This window comes from Gossypium hirsutum, chromosome A11, assembly GCF_007990345.1.
Source record: "Gossypium hirsutum isolate 1008001.06 chromosome A11, Gossypium_hirsutum_v2.1, whole genome shotgun sequence".
Taxonomy (NCBI): Eukaryota; Viridiplantae; Streptophyta; class Magnoliopsida; order Malvales; family Malvaceae; genus Gossypium; species Gossypium hirsutum.
This window is the reverse complement of record NC_053434.1, coordinates 72,873,334-72,881,714: the sequence shown is the minus strand read 5'-3', so window position 1 is coordinate 72,881,714 and position 8,381 is coordinate 72,873,334.

Genomic DNA, 8,381 nt, shown 5'->3' with positions numbered 1-8,381 from the left:
CCCCGGGAACGGCTATTGTTTCAGCCTACAAGCGAGGCTCATCGTGTTTGCAAGCTCTACGTAGCTCAATTTTATTTTGTGGAGCTTCAATTAGCTTGTTTCCAGCTCTTTACAACCTCAATGAGCTCGAACTAGCTCAATAAACTCATTTTAGTTTCCTTTAGTTTTGCATTTTTTTATTTTGCTGGAATAAATTTTAGTTAATTTAGTTTAAGCTAATTAACTAATTTAACTAGGTGTTAATTGTGCCTTTAAGTCATTTAATGTGTCTTATTATTTTCGGCATTAATAAGTTGAGTTAATTAATTTGTCTTGATCTAGTTAAATTAAAGATGTCTTGATTTTATTTAGTTTGTCTAAATTTATACATGCATTAAATCTGTCCAGCCGAATTTATGTGTCATGTTTATTAATATTCAAGTTGTCACAATGTTAATTAGGATGTTCACATTATGTTTTTAATTACGTTCATTTGTCTTATGTAGGTGCACCCGAATTTGAAGATACATTGGGTAGATTCATGCATGTAGATTCAATGAATGTGAAGGTACATCCCTTTGGACGGCACATGCATGTAAGGAATTAATGCAAGGTGCATGCATAGAAAGGTTCAATGGACGGCAATCAAGAGGCATTTGCATGTTCATGATGGTCATTCATGTATTTGAAGATTCATGGATCAAATTAATGATGGACCATGCATTGGACGGTTCATGTATTGATCATGTGTTCACACCTTGTGTTCACACCATGATGACCATTCAGTTGGATGTTCACACACAAGAGTCTACTCAAGCTCCTTGTTCACACCAAGTTTGATCCTTCATAAAGCTTCATTTAATTAAGCCACTCATGGTGAAACAACATGAATTAAAGGCTCCATTAAAGGAGTTAGCCGAATCTAGCCATGCATGCATGAAGAACATTTATCCAAGTACATCAATGCATATTCATGAAGCTAACCACTCACCTCCCATTCGGCCGAACATGGACAAGAACATCATTGGACATTTTTCTAGAAGATTCATGTTTTAATTAGGTACATTACTTAATTGTTAAGTTCATGAATGGACTATTCGGCTAGCATAAGATACTAGTATAAATAGTTGGTTATTTTCAATTGTAAGGGACTTTTGGCCATTTTGATAATATATTGAAGATTTGTGAGATTTTCTTCTCTCAATTTCGTCCAAAGACTCGTTGGCTTATCTACTAGTTAGTGGCGTCAACCTTGCTCTTTGCAAAACTCGAACTTATCACTTTCAACCCAAAGTGTGGCGTTCATTTGATACCGAGGTTCCTATCTTTGATAGATAGTGGGTCGAGGTCCTTTTTCATCCGTTTCATCCACCTTAAAGACATATAAGATTCGGGTCAACATTTTCCTTAGTGTTGGTTCATTCTTGTTTTTAAGCCTTTCTTTCCATTTCACCTTAAACCGAAAAAAATTCCCTACCTTTAATATTTGTTTTTCCTTCTTCTTAGCCGAAATACCTTACCAACCAATTCCTTTTTAACCTTAAATGAACCATAAACATCTTCATTGAACAAATATAACTCTTTGATTCAAGACGAACAAAACTTCATCGTTTGGACGATCGGGCAACGAAAACGACTCGGATTCATCAACGAGGCCGGGGCGTATCATCTTGATTTCATTTAGTTTGTCTAAATTATTACATGTCTTAAATCTGTTCAACCGAATTTGTGTCATGCTTTATTAATATTTAAGTTGTTTCAATGTTAAATTAGGATGTTCACATTATGTATTTACTTAGTTCAGCTTAATTTGATTGAAATTAATTAAGTTCATGTGTGTTTTTTGGTACAGCTGAATTTGAAGATTCATTGGGCAGATTCATGCATGAAGATTCAATGGATGTGAAGATGCATGCATGTTGGGTTCAATGCACCAAATACATGCATGGACTATATTAAAGATGGTGTGCTGATTGTTGAAGTTCTCTAAGTGACCATTCGGCCAAAAGAGATGATTTTCCATTCTCCAAAGCTGCCATTTATTTCCTTCACATTGCTGGGTACATTGTGGCTATTCGGTTCATGATGTTCACACCTTATGGTCATTCAAAACCGTCCATTCACACTTCCAAATGACTGTTCAAGTTGCTAATTAATGATGGTAATTTTTCAGCAAGAGTTGCTTCATTATTGACCTTATTAAACTCCATTGGCCGAATGTAGCTGCTGCCAATTTTCCAAGTTCGTTGAAGCTCTTCCTTGGTCTATATTCAGCCGAACATTGATTCAAGACCATTCATGGATCTTAGCTCAAAATTAGTTCAATGTTTACTTAGTTTTTAAGTATTGAACTTGACTATTCGGCTACTAGTCACTTAAGCTATAAATAGTTCTTGAATTTCTTGTAAAAGGACTTTTTGCCAAATTTCTGAATGAAATATAATTTTAGTGAGAAATTCACTCTCTTTATTCTCCAAAGCTCAAATTGACTTATCTTCAACGAGTGGCGTCAATCTGACTTTGTTCGAACTTATCACCCATTGGTGTGGCGTTCTTCATACTGTAGGTTCCTATTTTGCTAAATAGAGGGTCTCGGTTTTTATCCTATTTCCATTTCTTTCTTTGAAACCTTAAGCCCGGGTCCTTATTTGATAATAAGGGTTCGATCTTGTTTCATCGAATTACCCAGCAAACAACAACCCATCAAACTCCTTTGTTCCTAAAGCCATCCAACTTCAAACACCAAGACTTGAATTTGATTCAATTCCGACACTACCTAATTTCGATCGGGAAAGATTACGACTCGTCTTTACATCTGAAACGAGCTCGTATCACCCAATCCTCAATTGTCTTCTCTTCATATTCGTCAAGGTAAGTCATCTGAAAATTTTCAAATATCTTTGCTCAATTCGATTGAAGTTGAAAATTCCCTTGATTTGTTGTTTGGAAATTATTTATACTGTGATGAAATGGATTTTTCCTTTTGGCATTGTAATGATGTGATTATTATGTTGGAATTTGGAGACACTCCTCATGTTGTTCAAAAATGAAAGGAAGAGTTAGCATACCTTTGGCCATGGCATACCTTGCATGAGCAAGACAAAGGACCAAATGAGTTGCTATATTCGATTAAAGAAATTAAAAGGTTTTGGATGAGGAATAATGTGTTTAAGTACCTGCCATCATTTTCAACCAATTATCCCTTGATCCAACTTAGTTTTCATGTTTGCAACGATGGTCTAATGAAACTCTTCGATAAATTTACGTATGCTTGCTTTGACCAATTGAGATTTTTGGCATATGTTCGATCGAACACATTTGAATCTGACTCCTTTGAGTTTCTTTTTACTGGCTGGGGTAAGAATTTTTCAGGTTTGTGTGACATCTTCCATCCCATTTGATCGAGGAAAGCCATGCACGAGTCAAAGTTCTCCCATGGACAAACAGCTCGACTTGAGGACAAGTCACCTAAAAGAGGGGGGATGATACGAGCACGCCCCGCGAACTTCATCGAACAAGTCTGTCAAGCCGAGCATTGACATGTTGGCAAGCTGATCCCAGCTCATTTCCAGCTCCACGAGCTCCGTCCAACTCAAATCCAGCTTATTCAAGCTCAATCCAACTTGCCTGAGCTAAACCAAGCTCACTCCTAGCTCATATTCAGCTCACGAGCTAAACCTTAGCTCAACTTCAGCTTAGGAGTTTAATCTCAGCTCAACTTTAGCTCACGAGCTAAAGCTTAGCTCATTTTAGTTTAACTCGATTTTGTCTTTAATACATTAAATAAAATTTGCACATATTTATTTAAGCATTAAACTTGTCTTATATTAATATTTGTTATTAATATGTCATAGATATCACATGATGTCTTATGAATTGTTTTATTTCTTGTAGGTACAATGCTCATGGACGGCGCAATGAATGCTTGAAGAAACATCTCTTTTGGACATCCCACATGCATGAATGAACAACATTTAATTAGGTGCATGTATGACCGGATTCAAGGTGTTTACAAGTTCATGTATTTGTCAAATACATAATGCACAAAATACATGAATGTTTGGGTTCAAATGCACATTTGGTTACATGAATGATGAAGATTCATGCATGAATGTATCTAGAAGATCCAATCCCTTTGGACGGTACACATGCATGCATGGAAGGAAATTAATGCAAGTTCATGTAGGGCTTGGTGCAATGTATGAAGAGGTGCATGCAGAATTGAGGTTCAATGGATGGCATTTAAGGGAGTACATGTACTGGAGACGTTCATGCAAGTAGGGGAGGTTCAATGGATATGGAAGAAAAGGGTTCTTAAAAGACGTTCGTAACAAGATCGAAATAGGTTCGTAGTTAAAAAAAATTGAATTAAAAAAAAATTCAAGTTGTAATTTTCATTCTCTCTCTTGTAATAGTGATATTGTGAAGTATTAAGAAAAAGAGACAAAAAATACAAAATTAAAAAAAAAAAAGGAAAGTGTGATCAAGATCTATTCTTTTGTTTACATTTTTGTTCCGACCTTCAATCTTTCTTTCCAGTAACTTTTACCCCCCCAAAATGCCACACTACACCAAAGACTATTTTTCTTTTAGCCTACCCGTACACCGTGACATTCTAACCTTTGTAACCATCTTGAAACCAACCCCAAGGCACCAAGACAAGTCGAAAGAAACAAAATACGAGGTTACGAGAGTAAGCTTGAGTGGTAAAAGGCTAGAGTGTGTGAGAACATTTGAGAGTTGAAAAGCCAAAAACGAGCGAAAACACGAGTGTGAGTGCCATCATTCTTTCTTTCCGAGTGAACTCGTGAGGATGTTGTAGTGAGGACTTTGTGTCTATTTTACTTAACAATTTTCCTTTCAGCGATAACATCATGTCTCGCGAAGAATTTGCCGAATCAGAATATCAATATTTGGTGCAAGAAATGCAAAGAATGGTGACAACTAAGTTTGACAAATTGCACGAGAGATTAGATCGTGTGGAGAAAAGAGACCAACGGGCATGAATGTCATCAAGTCAAAAAGTGAATTTGAGAGCATCACGGAGATACACATCCAACGACTACTCAAGAAGAGATTACGATTGAGATTCTTTTTCATCAAGGAATTCAAGACGAAGAGAAGCCATTTTTGATTTTGAATACTTCTGAAAAGACGTTCGAGATGAAAGATACACCTCTTCAAGAGCTCCAAAGAAAATAGCCACGGAGAGATCTTCACGAAGGATTGTTCGTGAATCATATGTAAATGATTTTTCTTCTTTTGAACAAAATGATTTTTCTCCTAAATCTTTTGTAACCTCTTGTAAAAAGCAAGCGAGAAAAGAAGAAGACGAAAAGCAAAAAGAGATCAAAAGAAAAGAGAGGCAAGAAAAGATTATGAGGGAAAATGAGAGGATTTTGAATGAAATCGAGAGAAGAAACAAAGAAAATGAGAGAATCTTGAATGAAATCAAGAAAAGAAACAAAGAAATGAAAGAAAAAGAAAATGAGATTGAGAGTGAAAAAGAAAATGAGATTGAAAATGAGAATGAAAAAGAGTTTGAGAGAGAAAAAGAATGTGAACAAGAAAAAAGAGTGGAAAAAGAAATTGAGATAAAAGAAACGAGTGGTTCAGAAAAAATAGAATCGAGTGAAAATGATGTTAGTGAGCAAGCGAGAATTCTTTCTACTAACACTTATGCTCAATCTTTTAGTGATCTTTCTTTTTAGGTTCCTAAAAGTCCGTGCGACCAAATCCAACTCCGATACCTTCAAAACGAGAGGCTTTTTCAGTTGTTTGAAAAAGGTAAGTTCGTGGAGGACCGCCACCCATTGGAAATCGAAGGTAAGGAAGGTAAGGAATCTTTTTTTATCGAATCAAGGCCGCCTGATTTAAAAATTATTCATAAAGATTTTGATGGCATAACTTCTGAAAAACTTCCATCTTTTGATCTGGCTAATTATTGTTCACATATTAATGTTAACGATGTTGATTCAATAGATGCCACGAAGATTTTGTTTTATGACATGTTTTATAACGGCAATTCTGTTAATTCTGTTGGACTGGTTCATCCTGCGCAAATTGTGAATGTATGTGATAAAAGGTTTCCACATTTTGATAAGCATGGCTATGTAAATTCTTTGAATTCATCTTTCTGTTTAGACGTGCCTATTCAAATGATTTGTGATGGATTTGAATTTCTGAAAGGTCGCATGAACACAACTTCTTTGCTCGATATATGTGGTAAAAGATTTTTTCATGAAATATTTAATCTGTTTGATTATGCTCTTCAAGAGAAATCTTTGAATTTTTATGCAAAATATCCATGTTTCGGACTGTTTGTTAGACTAGGATTTGTGAAACATGAGTGCTTGTGTATTTGTCAGTTTAAAGTCTCTTTGATTCACTTTTGCGACCTATCTGTGAAAATGAAATTTTTGTTACAATTTGGGATAAGTGATCAAAACCGAGTCGTTAAGCTGGGAGTAAGCCAATTCGAGTTGTTTCCAAGAAAAGGTAAGTATTGTGATCTTATTGTAAGTAACTTTGTTTTACCTTCTCATCTTCTTCGAGTCTTATCTTTATTTTTGGAAATTAAGCATGTGGCTGGATTACAAAATCAAAACCTAGTTTTTGATTCTGAAAATTTTAATTTTGATCCCGGCATTAGTTTATTTGCCCAACTTTGGATTAAGAAGTTGGAGCGAGATTGTATGTTCTTCTTTCGGTGTTTTCTTAAACTTCTTCATTTTTTTGTTGTTGAAACTTTGAAATGGCCTATCCAAAAAGAGGAAGGACATATTGATATGACCCTGGTCAAGGATGCCATTGATTTCAGCTTGAATTCAGCTCCTCAAGCTCCATTTAGCTTGGTTCAGCTCACCGAATTTTATTTTAGCTCACATGAGCTTAATTCAGCTCGTTTGAGCTTGGTTTAAATTCAATTCAGCTCATTATTAGCTCTTTAGCTAAATTAACTTTATTTGCTGGAGTTTTAGACCATTTAAATAAGCATGGAAATAAGTTTCATTACAGCTTTTAAATATGTCTTAATTTATTACAAGTGTTTAATATGTCTTGATTTGGTTGAATTAAAGGTGTCTAGATGTCATTTAATTTGTCTAAATTATTACATGTTTTAAATTTGTCCAGCCGAATTTATGTGTTATGATTTGTTAATATTTAAGTTGTCTCAATGTTATTTAGGATGTTCACATTATACTTTAATTTAGTTCAGCTGAATTTGCTTGAAATTAAGTTCATGTGTGTTTTTAGGTACAGCCGAATGTGGAGATTCATTCAAGCTAGGTGCATGAACGTCTACTTACAATGCATGATGTGGGAACACAATTAAAGATGATTCATGAATGGGTTGGTTCAATGAACGTAAGGATGATGCATGAATGATTTAATACAATGAATGGAAGAATGCATGAATATTCACTTACATGCATCGGTTGCTGTCCATTGATCTCCTAAGTACCTATTCAGCCAAAAGGCATCTCTTGGAGTGTCCATTCACACCTTGGCCGAACCTAGACATGTCCATTGCTCTCCCATACATTCACCAAGCCTTCAAGTTCATTTCCTTAGCCATGAAGCTGCCCATTGAAGTACCATTTGGCCGAACATGGACAAGGACACCATTGGTCATTTTTCTAGAAGGTTCATGTCTTAATTTAGGTTCATTACTTAATCATTAAGTTCATGAATGGACTATTCGGTTAGCATAAGAAACTAGTATAAATAGTTTGTTGATTTCATTTGTAAAGGACTTTTGACTTTTGATCATTTGAATGAACTTTGTTCAAAGAGTGAGTTTTCTCCTCTCTAAATTCGTACGAGTTTCGATCTGACTTATCTAGCGTGCTAGTGGCGTCTATCATTCTCTTTTGAACTTATCACCATCCTGGTGTGGCGTTCATCCACCTTTTTATACCTTTGGTTCCTACCTCTCTATAGGTAACGGGTCAAGGTCCATCTTCGACTTCCATTAAACCCACCTTAAGCAATATAAGTCCCGGGGCAATACTTTACATAGTATTGAATCGTTCTTAATACTTAAGTTCATTTTTTCATCTCCATCCTATTTATTAAATATAAACTTTATTTCTTTTCTTATTAAACCGAACCTACAAAATATCCGAATTTAGCCTATCTTTTGAACCCTTTTAAAAGTCTTCCGCTTAAACTGAAAACAATCTTCATCTTAAAACAATTTCGAACGAACTTCTCGTTGACGATCGGGCAATCAAGTGAATCAACTCAATCAACCGAGCCGGATCACATCATTTGGTATCAGAGCTACTAAAACGAGGAGCGCCGACGTTCGTAATAAGGCCGCAAGTAGGTTCGAAACGTGAAAAAAAAAAGTTTGAGCTGTAATTTAATTTTTTTCCCTTGTATTTAGCTTACTATTG